General features: G+C 37.5%; 1 protein-coding gene across 1 annotated transcript in view; it reads left to right on the top strand.

Moving 5' to 3' along the window:
* The first annotated feature begins 1,334 nt into the window (after positions 1–1,334).
* Positions 1,335–17,106, top strand: part of tenm3 (teneurin transmembrane protein 3) — a 776,142-nt gene continuing 760,370 nt past the window's right edge. Inside the window, exon 1 of the mRNA XM_030128911.1 lies at positions 1,335–1,438. The gene's annotated coding sequence lies outside the window, so the exon portion shown is untranslated. The remainder of the gene's footprint in view (positions 1,439–17,106) is intronic.

Here is a 17,106-nt window from a genome sequence, read left to right as displayed (position 1 = left end):
CCCTTAAATGGTCTAATACTAATTGTTTCCAAAGCTGAAACATGTGATCTGAGCTAAAGCTGCACATTTTACACCTTAGGTCCATAACATGCACATCGGAGGTGGCTGAAAAACACCTCATTAACCAAACTGTGCGATCATTTATTTTGTGGTAATACTTGATTACTTTTTTGTATTGTTATACTTACCTGTTTATTGTTTGTATCAATACTTGAATTTATGTGTGATGCGTATGTCTGTTAAATGTGGCATCTTTCTACTTGTTAATTAAAAAAACCCCAAAAATAAATAAATAAATAAAAACACAAAACCCCCACCTCATTAACCGGGTGTCTGACTATGTAATCTCGCGCCCCTTTACCGTCACCTGTCACGGTGAGGTCACGCGGTTCAAAGTCACGGCTGACCCCCCCCCCCCGAAAAAAAAACAAACAAAAAAACAAAACAAAACAAAAACCCCCACCCACCTTCAACCCGCACCAATCCCGTTCCCGAACACACACACACACACACACACACACACACACACACTGGGAGAAAAGCGAGGCGCGCGCACTTTACTTTCCGCGCGCACGGCTGCACGCACGCGGCGGCACACCGGTAGAGAGACGTCAGGATTGGACGCAGCGGGGGATCCCCCAGCATTCCGTTTGTGCCTCGCGTGGCGTATCATCATCATCTTTTTTTTTTTTTTTCCTCGCTTTTTTTTTTTTTTTTTTTTTTTTTTTTTACCGGGGAGGAGATGAGCTCGCGTCGTCTCGCGCTGGCAGAGGGCAGCGGTAACAGAGGACAGTCCGCCTCCTGCGCCTCACCGGAGCGCGCGCTCTCTCTCTCGCTCTCTCTCCCTCTCTCTCTCTCTCTCCTCCGACGCCGGTCTCGCTTTCCATTTCTCTGAGCCGCTCGCGCTGCTTTCACCGGAGCCGTCTCGTGCGCTGGGCGGCTGGGACAGAGCGCAAACAAAAACAAGAAGCAAAAGAAGAAGAAGAGCTGCTTCCACAACTGACTGGGTTATTTTCCAGAACATAAGGACGGCTTTGGAAGGAAAAAAAAAAAAACTTAATCTTCCGTACTTTCATTTCACGTGTGCGTTTTTTTTTTTTTTTTTTTTTTCTTTCATGACAGCTGCGCGAGCCGTGATGTCTTGAACGCAGCATCCTCGAGCCTCTCTCCTGGATGCGTTTGTTACTCGAGAAAAAAAAAAGAAAATACTAATTTAAAGTTTTTAACAACGCAAAAACAGCACTTTTACTTTTTTTTCCTGATTTTTCTCCAACCCCAAACGAGCGAAAGTAGTTTTTTTTTTTTTTTTAATTCACTGGGAAAAAGTGGAGGAAAAAAACCCCAACAAAAAACAAGATACCGGTGGTGAAGAAAGAAACGGGAAAAGGAGGAGGAAGAGGAGGATCAGACGGAAAACACACTGGGACGAGACGAACAGGTAGGACAAGCGTTAAAACATGCCAGAATAAGAAGAAAAGAATTAAGAAAAAACCGGAGGGGGGGGGGTCACTGCGTATTGATCCAAACGGCGCCAGTGCGTCCGCTTTCCGGGTTTAAGTTCTGTTCTCCGGAACGGCGACAGATCCCGTTCTGTGCCTTCAAATGTCAGTCCATCGCTGCTTTGGCATCCATGCGTTGCTTCCCGGCCAGTAAAACCAATAACCGCTCCGCAATTTGACCCCAATAAAACAAAGAAACACCTCCTGTGCTTCAAGTTTCCACTCGCACTGTTTCCTCAAGTACATTTAACCCCAATATTCCCACTGTTTTTGGGGGTAATTTAACGCCGCATGGACTATAAAACATCACTACTCAAGTCTTAAAATGGATTGAGTCTATATTTTTCCTCTTGCATGTGCTGCTGCCTTTACCGTTAACAAATCCTAAATTGACTTTAATGATGTTACAGTGCACAACATGGCGTCCCTACACTCATTAAAGATAGAATTTTCCCATATTTTCATAATTCATTGATAATTTTCAGTCGCAAACTAGGAACCGGTGGTAAGAAAATAACTTAAAAACACACATTTGTGAATTACCTGTGAGATGATGTGGCGAAGGTGTTTAGTGTAGACTGTGAAGACAAATTAAAAGGGCAGGTATGAGTACAAAAAAAAAGAAAAAAAAAAAGAAAAAGGGCTTGGTTTTAGAGTACAAACAAAAGAAAAATGAAGAAGTAGGAGAAAAATAAAATCCCTGCTACTTTTTTCTATTAAAGTTCTGCTCAGGTGACAAATTATTCCCATGCAAAAGCGTTTTATTATGAATAATGGCTCTTGAATGTTCTCATAACCTGAGCTCCTTCATCTGGAACACCTCAAATCCCATTCCAAACACTTTCATATGAAGATGTTTGTTGGCTGATTTCAGATATTAATTTGTGGTATTTTAATAGAGGAAAGCCTGAAACATTTCATTGCGATTAAACCCGGAGTTTCTGCACATAGTTTGCAAAAAAAAAAAAAAAAAACAACAAAAAAAACCAACTGTCAGGTTCTGTGACCAAGTGCCGCCTTTGGAACAGCTTAAACTCTGCTGTGGTATTGATTACAGATCTTCAAAAACAGGAGTGTCTGTATTTAGCCTGTGGTGTAACAGTGATGGATAAACGCTGACAGAGGTGTATCTGATGTTGTGTGTCGGTGTGTGAATGGTGGAGGTATTTCCAGCCTCGTATGGAACAATGTACCCACTCAGATTCATGCATTAGTGAGGGCTTGACCGACAACATGCAGTAGTAGGTGTCTGCTCTCCCCCCGTTCGCCCCTGTGTGCTTCAGGTAACACAGATACCTGAAGTTAGACTCTGAGATCCTGTACTACACTGTGGCATTTGTGCATCTTCACTCTAGTGTTTTTTTTTTCCTTTTTTTTTTTTTTTTTTTTGGGTTTAGTAAACTCGCGCGCTGCTCTGACCTCCTAATCCAGTCAAGTGTTTGACATTTTGTCCTGCCATCACAGCCTCCCTCTGTGTTAGAAAACAGAGAGTGGGTGTCCTTATTCTCTCCATTGCACTCTAAATGATGGATGGTAACTGTATTCGCGCCATATTCACTTATAATTCTTTGGATTGACTAGCTGTGAGTCTAGTTTTTCTGAAATCCTTACATTTGTGGTCAAATTTCAGTGTTATTTTTGCAGCTCCGTAGCCTACTGTACTATACTAGTGTGGCTGTAAAGAAGTTGTGGACATTTCCTCTGTAATTTTGAGTTTAGAAGGAACAAGCTGTGTAAAATAGAAGTGAAATAAAGAAAATAGCTTTAATACAGCACACATAATGTGCAGTTTTGCGAATTTTGCATGAACAGACTCGTTATCTGCAGCTATAATTACAATTTGCATTAAAACTGCACACTATTCTTCTTTAAATTACTATGAATGTGTGAAGGGAAAAAAAAATTGCCTTGTATTATTTGCTTGCTGCCAGTTGAGTTCCAGTGGATTGTGAGTATTGTTTGCGTTGACTTGAGCGTTGCGGAAGTGTTCGTCTCACAGATGGCTCAGCCAGCCCTTCTCTCCGAGCACAAGAAGAAGTGAGCAGATTGTAATTGAAACACATATTTAGTGTTACTGCATATGAAAAATGCTGTGTATACTCGTGTGAGTGAGTTGTTGGCTTATTAGAATGGGTGACAGACGGACAGAAAAGATGCCTGTGTATATGTTCAGTTTAAAGTACTGTAAATGTGCAGTTTGTTTGCATACAGTGCACAAATTAGCAGCTCTTAATATTCTGCACGCTCCTGCTTCACTGTGGTTTGATGAGAACTGCTTCGTAGCTCTGGTTTCTACATCAAATATGAATATTTCCATCCAAAAGTATCATAGACTCACTAAATACAGCTGTTATAGGATTAAAAAAAAACATTTCGCCATCGCTTGATGATAAAAGTCTAATTGAGTTCAGATTATTGAACTTGGGTTTTGGACATATTTAAAGGACAATCCAAGGCAGCCATCTGGTGTCTGTTATTTTCTTACGGTGAAAAAATAAACTTGCACAGCTGTTGGAATGGATAGGTAACACGTTTCAGTAAATACTGTCTGGGTTCATTTTATTCACAATAGTCAGTGGGTTTATACTGATGAAAACGTCAAATTATCGCTTTGAAACGACACATTTTATTCCACGATTTTGCTCGTTTTACTTTGCCTTTTTTGTCCGTTTAGGGATTGTTGAAGGCTTTATCATCAGAGGTCGAATGAGGTGAAAGTGAAGCATTGGACAACACAATAAATAAAAAAGAATTTTTATGAAACTGTAACTGCATAGATGTTGTATGATCAGTGAATTATAGGAAAAAAATGACGCATTCCCTGGATTTAAGCTGAATTTAGGGGTTTTGCTTATTTTTAATTGGCCCGCTGGAGCCCCAAAGCTAAATAAATTGAAAATATCTACAAAGCAGTTTAAGTACCAGGAGAAAATCAGTTCTGTTTAGTGTGTTTAATACCCCAAAAATAGGAGAGTATTTGTAACACACTACAAATAGACTCATCATACATGATAAGTGAAGTGAATCTGATATTCTTACTCTGATTTCGCTTAATTTATTGAAAGATGACATAGATGATGATGAGTTTTAACCCATCTATGTTAACAATGATTAAAATCGCATCTTTTTTTCTATTTAATTACTGGTACTAGATGCCGTAATTGTTAATGTGTGTGTGTGTATATGTTTGTGGGGGGGGACTGTATGAAATTGGTGTAAAATAATAAAAATTCTGATCTAATGTCCCCTGTAGTGATGAAAACTCTTAACTTTACATGTGAAACACAACCAGTCAAACAACAAAAGCCTCTTTCTTCTATGAAGTGTCACAACAACCTTCACACACACTCACACAAAAATGTAAAGTGTACCTGGGACGTCATTCCCTCTGTGTGTGTTGGGCTGCAAAAACTCACCACATATTCGGCAAGAAACACCATTCTCATGCCTGTACGCCTCACCCACATGAATCGCACAAATCTGCAAAATAAGCCACGCAAAACATCTGCAGGTGAATGTATTCAACCTAACAATGTAGTCCAGCTTTACCCTGTGCTACTGTAATAATGATATTAATGCACAAATGAACGTTACATAAGGTTTCTTACGGCTCTCTGGGTGCAGCTTTAGTGCTGCATCGGTCGTTTCTTTTGACAACTTTTCTGGAATGGATTAGGCACCGCAAGTTCCTGCAGCATTTTTACAACAAACCATCGTTCTCAGTTGCAGTTCTTTAGCAGGATTTGTAATCCATCATGGAACCGCTGTGATATATGTATATATGGATACTTTAAAAAAACACAAGTAAACCTGATAGATCACTGTTTTTATAGTATTGGAACTGTTTTGTCGTCTGTCCGTCCGCCCGTCCGTCTGTCCATTCTGGCTGAGGGCAATTAGTGCGCAGCGCGTTATGTTTATTTACATCTCATATACCTTTAAAATAAGCATATTTCCATGGACATAGTGTCAATATCTTAGCCAATTCTATGCTGCATTATTGGACTGTGTGTAAAAGCTGAGCCAATAACAACTGCAAAATGGCGGACCACACACTGTTAGCATGTAGAAATCCAGCGCAGTGCGTAAAGATGTGTTCCTGAGTCTGTGCAGAGCAACAAACACGAAACACAAGGCCTCAGGAAAAGGCGTAAATATACATCAGCTTTGTGTATTTCTATTTTTTTAGATTGTATAAGTTGTGTTTTGCTGTGTTAGTTTCGCGTATATACATTAAAAGTTCATAGAACAGTTGCTGCTTTTTTTTTATTTTTTTTTTTTAAGAGTCCGAGCAACAAAACGGGTTTACTTTTTGGACCTTCTTCAGTTTGCACTCACGGTGTTTGTGCTTCTTTTCAATAAGTGCCATGAGAGCTGTCGTACTGCATACTTACCTATGCAGTGTGTGTGTGTGTGTGTGTGTGTATGTGTGTGTGTGTGTGTGTACTGTCCAGGGAGTGCTCAGGCTGAAGATCCAGCTGATGAAAGCTACCTGGAGCTTCATAAATGGGCCTTTTGTCCAACACTGGAGCGTGTTGTTTCATGCGTGTGCATTTGCACTGCAGAGAAGGGGTGTCCAAAAAACAAGATAAAAACACTAAATCTGAGGAAACAGGTGTTCAAAACAAGTGAAATATCTGTCCATGCTGCAAGATAATTTCTTTTGACAAGATTTCTTGAATGAAGATCGTTTCATCTAGAAATAAGCATGTCTATAGATGTATGAACACTCAAAATAAGAACAAGATAAATTATCTAACACTTCTAAATCTTTTTTTTTTTTTTTTAATCTTGATAAGAATCACATCATTTACAGTGTGTGCATGTGTGTTGAAATCTTAAGTCCAGTACAAACTGGTTTTTTTTTTTTTTTTTTTTTTTTTTTTTTTTTTAATGTTTTTTATATTTTTTATTAGTTGCTGCACCTGATCAGACACTTTTTTTGTTGTGGTGTTTTCAGATTAGATGCTGAATTCCTAAGTCATGGCAGCTGAGTATAAACTTTATTCTAGATTCCATTTGCCTGTGGCCTTTAGAACGCCACTTGTTCTAGCTGAAGTGGATCTATGTTTAGAGCTGTCGACGTAAATCCGGTGTTTTCATATCTGCTCAAAGCAAGATGAGGAAACTGGTGTGTTTCTGAGTGTGCTGCACAGCCCCTAGACTGATTCCCGTCACAACTTGGATATAGTCTGTACCTCATTAATTTGATGATGAACATTAAAATTGGTCTGCAGCAGATCGGGGATAAGTTTTTCTAATTAGAGATGAAATTGTGTTAATTGCTTTTAAATGTAGCTACGGTCGTGGTGTCGTATGAAAAGTAAGTAAACCATTAAAGCTGCACTAGGCAAAAATCAGGAAAAAGGATGAAGGGGAAAAAAAATATATAACACGCAGCATCCTCCTGCATCTCCCAGCTGTCCTCTCTCTGCCTTAAGCCCCTCCCACCTGAGGAGCACAAGCATATGCGTTTGTAGAGCAGCCAATAGGAGCTCACGCTGTCTGAAAAGGCAGGCGATTGGCTCCTGTCACAGGCTGGATTTCCTCCCGTTGTGTGTGGAGCCGGGGTTGAGCTGAGGGAATGCCGAGCCTTCTGTGCGTATCCATACTGACAGTGGAGTGTGTAACAAATACACAACGATATGTCACAATAACAACACACAACCTTGATTAAAGAGGCTTTTGTGTAGTTTGAGTGAACGTGTGTGATGATATCGCAGTTATCATCCACTTGACACATCTTTGATTTGGCTTCTACTGCTTTAATATTATTCTTTTTTTCCCTTTTTTTTTTTTTGCTGCAACGTTGTGTTAATTTCTAGGTATTACACGCTCGTTAAACTGAGGAACAGGACCTCCTTTAGCTGCTTTTGTCTCACGATAAGTCATTCAAAATTAATTAATCGCCTTGGAGGAATATGTTTTCTTTCTCTATTTTACTTTCTCTTATTGCTTCTTTTTCATCACTCTGATACATGGATTATCCAGTTTGTGCCACGATGATAGGTCAAAAACATGTGTAAACGGTTGAATTATGCAGTAGTGTGGAAAAGGTTAAGGCCACTAGTCTGTTTTAGCAAGAGTCCAATGATTTATTATAATGTACAAATACATTTTTCAGTCTCTACAAGATACAGCAGCATGAAAATGAGAATTTCAGGGAGAAAAAAAAACAAAAAACAGAAGTATTCAGTATTTTAATGTGACTTTCACCTTCATCTAATATAGGTTGAACTCTTCTGCACAGACATTGTGAGATTTATTGAACTAATATACTAATATTTTACATCAGGTTAAATCTGCATACGTACAATGTTTATTATCATTTAGGATGACTTTTTGTTGCACTAAACATTGACTGTTTCATGTAGAAGCCATGCATTTTATATATTTTTGTGAGTTTTTAATGCTATACATAGTATTCTTCTCTATTTTCTTGTTGTATTTTAACCCATAAAGACCTAGTAGTAATTTTGTGTTCGTTCTAAAATGATTTTTTCTCTCTATTTAACCTTTAAGTGATTTATCATAATTTATTATTATGCTATCCTCTGCATTTTGCTATGTTCACTGTAAATCATGTATTTTACTAGAGTTCATTTCCTATACTTAATTTATATGCTCATTAAAACTCAGAATAAATTCATGTTATTATATCAAAACAGAGAAAACTGAAGAAAATTTAGTTTTTCAGCAAATCTGTCGTTAATTGAACGTAAACCAAGTGTGTCCATCCACTGTAATTTATCAAACTCTCAATGTTGTAGAAGATGACAGTGTTTCCATGGTAACTACGGAGCCTCTGAACGTCCAAGTGGGTCATATCTGATGACCGTGAAAAGACGACAAATTGTATTTTACGCCAATTATTTATATGTATCAATAGAATTGGCGGATCAACAGGTATTAAACAGTTAAGATCAGTAGATGCTTTTGGTGGCCTGTGGATGTTTGGGTCTTTTTGGGTAAATAACTTGACAGAAAAATAGATCATATGCTCATTGCAACTGTGTTAAAACAACATAGCTAATACTTGTGCTCATGAACTATGTAATAATACACTTGTCAAATTTACTGCCTGTTTTCTCTACACCTTATTTTTTCCAACTTAACACAAACTTTCAAAGTCAAAGCCCACATAAAACTGCCATGCTTTGTACTTAATACCCACATGCAAAAAGCTAAAGGAGCGCTTGTATTGCATGTTAATGTTTACAGTAACCGGCTTCACTGCCCACGATGGGAGTAGGCCTGGGACGCTCAGCAGGACTCAGCGCTGGTCGAAGTCAGCGCTGACAGGAGCTTGCTGTGCACCCTTTCATAGCCCTGAAACTTTACAATGAAAAGACAAACCTTTGAACACGTTCTCACATATAGCTGACAGTTCATGCCTGTGCGCTTGTGGTGTTGGGGATGTAAATCTGCCTCAGGTGATTATACTCAGTTTGTGTTGTACTGCACTCCATCTAGTTCACTCTGATGATGTGAAATTCTATCATAATAGTAGAGAGAATTTTTACTTTCAGATTTTATTAGTCGTCTTCATTTTCAGAAGGTGAACATTTAACATACGCCAAGTTCAGGGTGTTTATAAACAGCAAGAAAGCTTTGACAAATTGATGTCATGACTTTTAGAGACGTAATCGTCGTTGGAAGGAGTGAGTATTTGAAGAGCCACTGATTGTCATCTAGGGAAAAATAAATCAGCCAAGACCTTTGCATGGTTTCTCCTTGGGAAACGTTTGAAAATACCACATTCATCAGTGCGAACCATTCAGGAAGGAGTCCTTTACTGACAGTAAGGGCTGGCCGAGCCGCACTGGATGGGCAGCTTTACTACGTTTGTGTTTGCCCTTTCACAACTATTTATGGTAGAAAGATGAATGATACCTCATTTTGCAGGGAATAATGAGCACTTTCAGATGTGTGATTTAAAAAAAATATTTTAACCTAATTTTCTGGCTTAAAAATAGTAAAAACCCCTCGGTAACAGATGGACAGAAAATTAACATATATTGTTGACTACTTTATAAAACCTGCCTTAAAGTGCAGTTCCAATTTTCATAAAATTGTAAAATCTTTACTGTTAGTCCTCTAGGGCATCTATTTTGCAAAACAGTTTGTATTTTTTCAATATGTAAGGGCGTAAAATAGCAACAGTTTTGCTAAGTCAATTGTTTATTCAGCATATTTATGAGTATATACATTGCATTTATAATATCTACAAAGCCAAATACCTTAATAAACTAATTTGATACATTTTAACATATACAGGGTGTCCCATAAGTCTCCATACACAGGAAAAATAAACGTTTCTTGACATAAACCATTTTTATTTATATAATATGCTCTATATGACTGCCATTTTGTCGGGAACAAATTGATCCAAAACACTTCCTGTTTTTTTGAACTTGACAATAAGTTTTGCCACAGTGTCGTGTGTGATACTCGTCCCATGTTTTCTGTTAAATGCGCTTGCAACCATACGACTGCTTGCTGAACCGGCCATCAGGATGATTTAAATTCGTTGCTCTTTATTCAAATGCATTCTTTTGGGTTATCTGAAATATAAAGAAATATATGTTAGAACCATGTATGTATGGAATGTATTATGTCTCCTATGTATGGGGACTTATGGGACACCCTGTATTTATGTCAGTTTATTAGATATTTGTAACCACTGTAAAAAGAGTAGCGATAAGTCTTTAAATTGACCTTAGAGGATCACAGTAATGCTTTGAATTGCACAGAAGGACAAAGAATACAAACATAAATTTATGCTGAATATAACAGCATCTAAGTATTTAAAAAAAAAAAAAATTCTAAAAAATAAAACTTGTGCTGGACACTAGAAGTAATGTACTTTCAAAGTATATATGTTTTCAAAAGGTGATTATAAATACATTATTTGATCTAGATGTTAACCTTCCCTTGTCCAGCCCCTTCGGTTGGAAAAAAAAGCACGTCTTATAATAACACTCCCAGTGATGATGAAACGTAGCTTTAAGAATCAGAACTAAGGAAGTATTTGTGGTAGATTCCTACTACAGTTTTTTAATCATGATTTTCTAGTTCGAAATCAAATTAAATTTTGTTTATGTAGCGCCAAGTCATAACATAAGTTATCTCCTGACAGTGTAAATTTAGAGCTGTTCTAAAGCAGACTCTTAACCCATAAAAAAACAAACAGCCACTGGTGACCAAACTCATCTAACAGTGTAAACAATTTAATACATGTCGATCCACTAATCCTATCAATATGTGTAAATAATTGGTTTAAAATACAGTTTGTCATCTTTTCATGGTCATCAGATATGACCCATTTGGATGCTCAGAGGTTCCATAGTTACCATGGAAACACCGTCATCTTCTACAACCTTGATTCACCAGTAAAACCCATGGAGTTTGAGCAATGACAGTGGATGGAGACACGGTTTATGTTCAGTTAATGAGAGATTTTACTGCAAAAGTCACTCTGTTTCTGATATAATAACCCTCAACTTTAATCTGAGCTGTTATGAACATCTACATGCGCGCTAAATTAAATGTAGGAAAATACATAATTTTCACGTAAATAATGCAAAATCCAGAGGATAATATTATAATGAATCTCTAAAGAAAGGCTAAATAGAGAGAAAAATGTATTTCTGGAACTGCCACAAAAGTAACACTGGGTTTGTATGGGTTAAGCCAGTTTTAACATAACTAATAAGACATACAGCGGCTGTACAACCTGACACGAAAAACACATTTGCTCTGCTGTCGTTAATATGTTCTGTACAAAGCCAGCAGAGGGCTCTCGGTCTGCATGCTGAGGTATAATTCTACTGGGCAGCGTGATGGTCCTGGACTCGTACCCACAGTTGTCCAGCTGGGAGTCTCCATGTCCTACCTGTGTCTCTGTGGGTTTTATCCCGGTCCAATGGCGTCCTCCCACAGTCCAAAGACCTACAGGGTAATTGGGTTAAACTCTAAACTGCCCCTAAGTGTGAATGGTCGTCTGTCTCTTATGTACCAGCCATGACCTGTATTCTGTTCCCTGGGACAGACTCCAGCCCCCCCAGAACCCTGAAGAGGATTAAGCAAATGCAAAAAATCAAAGGAAGGAACCTCTAGTGGATTGTGCAAGACGGATTTTAAAATGATGATGAAACAACCTCCACCAAGGCAGCTAAATTTTCCACAAAAACATGTCATTCTCAGCACATATGAATCATTGTCGCAAAGACCTCGTAAGAAAATCTACATAAAATCGTCAACCGTTACCTTTGTTCTTGCACTAGATCGTGACTCTGTACATATACTGTCAGATGAGATCTATTTTTACATCAACAAATAAAATAAATGGAGTTAAGCACCAAGACATGCACATCCCCATGGTGAATAATCCCACTGAGTGACAGATAAAAGTCGAACAAGAGAAAAATCTGCACACCAGTGTAGCTCCTGTCTAAGGTTTTTATTTCAGCTGGGATTGAAGCCATCTGAAATACCCAAAATCCCGTGGTGTTAAATCATGTGATCAGTCTTCTTACAAAAAGGGAAAGGGGGGAAAAAAAAAAAAAAAAAAAAAAAAAAAAAAAAAAAAAAAAATATATATATATATATATATATATATATATATATATATATATATATATATATATATATATATATATATATATATATATGGTGTCCCATAAGTCTCCATACATAGGAGACATAATACATTCCATGGTTCTAACATGTATTTCTTTATATTTCTTCTTTATAGTTCTTCAGCAGTGGAGGAGACGCATTGAAATGTGTTCCCGACAAAATGGCAGTCATATAGAGCATATTATATAAATAAAAATGGTTTATGTCAAGAAACGTTTATTTTTCCTGTGTATGGAGACTTATGGGACATCCTGTGTGTGTGTGTGTGTATATGTGTGTGTGTGTATATATATATATATATATATATATATATATATATATATATATATATATATATATATATATATATATATATAGACAGACAGACATCCCGTGCAGAATAAATTATTTTTAAAAAGAAAGAAGTATGTAAATTTAACAAATCAAACCTCGGAAGTCCATTTATGTTCTTTTTTTTTTTTTTTTTTTTTTTTTTTCCCCCCCGAGTGGATAATTTGATTGGTCAGTCTTCAGAAATATTTAACCAATAAAAAGTGTTGTGACTACATCTCTTAACTCCATTCATTTATTTAGGATACACATCATTTCTCCAGTTTCAAAAAAAAAACTGCTTTAGACATAAGAGATTTCTGCCTGATAGGGACAACATCTTATATTTTATACGTCTATTTATTTATTTAGATGGAACACCAAGGCATTCTGGTTATTTAACATGACTTCTTTGAAACATTATGGTTGAAATAAAACCTAAAACAGCAGCGACCGATTATTCTCAGGTTCTAGCAAATGCAATAAAGTCCAAACAGGTGGAAAAATTATGAGAATAACAAAACCGTTTTGATAGAGGTAATAATATGGGTTACTGGAGCCAAATAACACATTAACAGACATGCGAATAAAACTTTCAAAATTAGAGAGAGAAAAACATCATTGGTACTTTCAGGATGGGCAGATAAGTCACTAAGCTCACCTCAAATGTAGAAGCGGAAAAACTAAAATGAACTTTTTTCTACTAAACACAGCGCGAGGGGATCTGGTGTCTTCACGGTTCCGTCAGCAGCAGAAGGCTAAAGAATACAGGGACAGTTAAAACAGACCTGTTATTGTTCTCCACCGGTGGGATTCCTGTCCGCCGGTGCCAGCGTTGGAGCGCACCCAGTTTCATCACCACAAACATCGGTCGTGACATATGTGGCCATTGAAAGACGAGGGAAAGACAGAAGTCCTGTGTTCAACGCCGATATTTCAACCTTTAACCCTTTAGTTCCTGACATGTCTGTGGTGAGCGTTCTGAATGAATGATTTATTTGAAATACTTATAAAAAATTCAACCGTTAGCTCAATACGAAAACATTCAGAATGCCCTTATAGAATAGACTGTGCGCTTTCCATAGACATCTGAGCATGCTCAGTGCGCCCACTGCTGTCTGTAATGGAGGCAAAACACAGAGCAGTGAGACTGACTATAATAATAGACAGTTGGGGCTTTTTTTTTTTTTTTTTTTTTAAACATTGTTTTCCTTGTTTTTTGTTTGTACTGTTGTTTGCAGTGTTGTGGTGATTTTCCTTTATTTTTACCCCGCTCCCCGAATGGGAGGCAAGGTGTATTATTTTTGGTTCGGTTTGTTTGCTTGTTAACACTCTAGCAGCAAAACTATTGGTTGAATTCATACCAAATTGAGTTTATAGATTGCCAGTGATCCCGAATAGATCTGATTACATTTTAGGAACAGTAGGTCAAAGTTCAAATTTTTAATGAATTTTTAAAATCTTTTTTTTTTTCTCCCATATACTTATAATAGGGCGAAATTTCAAATGGCTATAAAAACATCAATTTTGTCTCAATTTACTTCAAACTTGGCACATATATAGAGGCAATTGATATGCTGACATCAGCTCATGCATAGACATGATGACATCAGTTGGATCTATGCCAGAATAGGCTACAATATGTGTGAGGGACAGGGCTTGTTGTGCCTGGAACCACTTGTTTTTACCACGTTTTGACCGTGTAACTGCTTCTTGGAGTTCCGTCATGTGACTAAAATCAATTGGACTGATTTGGGGGAAAAAAGAAGAGCCCCGAAACAAAAACTACTGAGCCCAAATTCAAATCCTTATTGTTCAGTGTGTTCCAGTTCATAGTTCATATTCAACATCCTACATCTCTTACTGATGTGCAGTCTGAGTGCCTTATTAGTCCAAACCTGTCAAACGTCATTTCCTCTCTTTGTCTTTTTTCTGTTCTTCCACCTGTTTTGACCCTAAAACACACAGTAAAGCAAAACCACTGAAGAAAAGGAACGCAAACACAAACTCACAGCAGCTTTTATGAACCTGAAACACACGCCAATTCACAGCAGCACGTTTACATGGAATCATGTCTCAGGGGTTAAAAGGTTCATAACTGAACAAATGGGCAAGATTTTAAGACATGTTGCTAATTTTTACTGACAGCTTGTCACTATGTAGCTAATGTTTGGGTTATGTGTAGTGTAAAAAATACTAGGGCTAAAATGTGATGGTTGTAAGTTGTGGGAAAAAATACAGAAAATATGCACGTGTGTGGCTTTTTCCCACCAGAAAAAAAAAAAAACATGCACTCATACCTCGAGTCTGACATTTCCACTCGGAAACAAAGAATCCCCTCTAAATCTCTTGCACTGTCTCTTTTCTTTTTCCTCCCCCTCTTTTCTTGTAACCGTGAACTTTAAATATGTACAAGTCAAGTGTGTTTCATGCATCGCAAATGATAGCGGTCACAGTAAAAATAGACTCAAGATAGAAAAAAACAAACACTCTCAATATTGCACATCAGGTAGATAAAAATAAGTTGGTGAAAATGTACAATGTGATTGCCAGGAGGTTTGTGTTCATTGAAATCTAAACAGGCTACCGTCAAAACAAGCTGATGCGTAACTAAACCAATGTCAAACCCGAGAAATAAACTCATTCCAGTGATTCAGGTGCAAAGAAGAACACAAGAAATGCATACACAGAACATTTAGCCGTGTCTTAAACATTTATTCACGTTTTTGTCTTTTTACCAGTCCTCCTCTTTTGTCGTCTGACTGCCATAAAACATTAGCCAGACTGTCGTTTCTATTGATTTTGTCCTTGACTGTAAATCTCTTTTCAGAAATAACAGAAGTGCAAAAAAGAACCCAGCTGCTCTTTAAAATATTTAAGCAATATCAACACATTTTCTTCAAGGTTTCTTTGCTCCTTTATGTGTTAAGGGATATTCATTTGCAGTTTACATCATGAATAATCTTTTTTTTTATAGCTCAAACATTGTTTATTCCAGTGGGTTTAAGACTCTGAACATCAGTCTGTACGTTCTGTCAAAAGGAGAGAAGTGGGGTTACGTGAGGTACTTAACCGTATTGATTGTATTATCTGCACAACCTCATTTCGGAGGAGCACACGTGAATTAAAGTGATGCAGTGCAACAAAAGCGGTATTACTTTTATGTAACTGTTTTTGTTTTTTTTTTATATTCAATTCTATAAACACTACTATGCTGTTTTTGCAGCCATCATTGTCAACAGCGGTACAGTACATCTACAGACTATGAATAAGTACAATAATCAATCCCACCTCATTATTCCCAGGATAATTCGCTACATGCTGGGCCCTTAACGATGTGTTACACTGTAATTTTGGGTTGCAAAATAAACTCACATACATATACAACTCGGCCAGCATTGTTCCTGTAGTTGAAAAAAGATTACTTCAGCCCAGATGGTTAGTGCATTATTGTTACCTGCAGATTTCTGAGCATTTCTCAAACTTTTCTTTTCACACTTCAAGTCAAGTTTACTTTATTTATACCCGTAGGTAGATTTGTTTTGCAGTCTAGGTGATTGCCTTGGCATTACAACAACACATACATTGAACATGCAAGACAGGCACTTGATCACGCTCACAGACAGGACAAAAAGTGCTGTGTTCCACCATTCATCGGTATAGCAGCATGAATAAGGAAAAGAATAAAATAAAATAAGATCATATAAATAAAAACAAGATGCAATAAAACACAATAAAAACCAGAAAAGATAAAAACAATCTGGGATAAAAGCCAGGATAAGAACATAAAATTAAAAAATTAAAAAATTTGAAGTCAATAATAATAAATAGAGCAAAGAAATGGAATAAATAACTCAGTAAGTTGCTAAAGTGCAATGTCACTATTTCTTATGGAGCTCAGTGACGGCGACAGGAACAAAGCTATTTTTATAAACGCTGTGTCCAGCACCTTGGGATTAAGATCCTCCGTCCAGAGGAAAGGAGCTGAAATTCACCTCGTAAAGGATGGGAGTCATTATTAAGAACTGATGCATCCATCCTCTGGACCTGTTTAGTGGACAGGGAGGCGGGACAAGACTGGGACTCACCAATCAGGCGACTGGACCATCTGACGATTTGATTCAGTGAGTTTCTCTGCAACTGAGGTCTGACTGAACCATGCCACCAGACAAAAAGATAAAACTTTTAGCACATTTTAAACCCAAAGTTGTTTTCTACTCTTTAATTTAATTGTAGCTTGTGTTTGTTTCTACTTTCTGCCCCAACATATGGTATTTTTCTTGAGAGAGGAAAAAAAAAAAAAAAATCTGCCATATACTGCTATGGATGTCAACAGAATCTCTTGAGTGTGATACCAGTGCAGGGTCTAACCTTCAGGAGACTTACTGTAGTTTCCATAAAACTTTTCAACTTGTTCATGCACTCTGAGTTCTTAGGGCAAAGCAGTTAGAAGACAGACGTAAAAGACTGAAAGTCAAAATATTGCTCCGTTACAACACAGTGTCCAACAACTGAGCTACTTTTCTACCATTATCAACTGAACACACTTCCCAGAAAGCACCAGGCTTTTGTCTGTTCCCTCTAATCTCACTCTGTGCTGTTGTGAAACAACTTAGATTGAAAATGACAGTGGCAACAAATTTTTTGTTACGTCAGG

This window comes from Sphaeramia orbicularis, chromosome 1 (genome assembly GCF_902148855.1).
Source record: "Sphaeramia orbicularis chromosome 1, fSphaOr1.1, whole genome shotgun sequence".
Taxonomy (NCBI): Eukaryota; Metazoa; Chordata; class Actinopteri; order Kurtiformes; family Apogonidae; genus Sphaeramia; species Sphaeramia orbicularis.
Note: the sequence above shows the minus strand (reverse complement) of the source record. Positions and strands in the feature narration are given on the sequence as shown.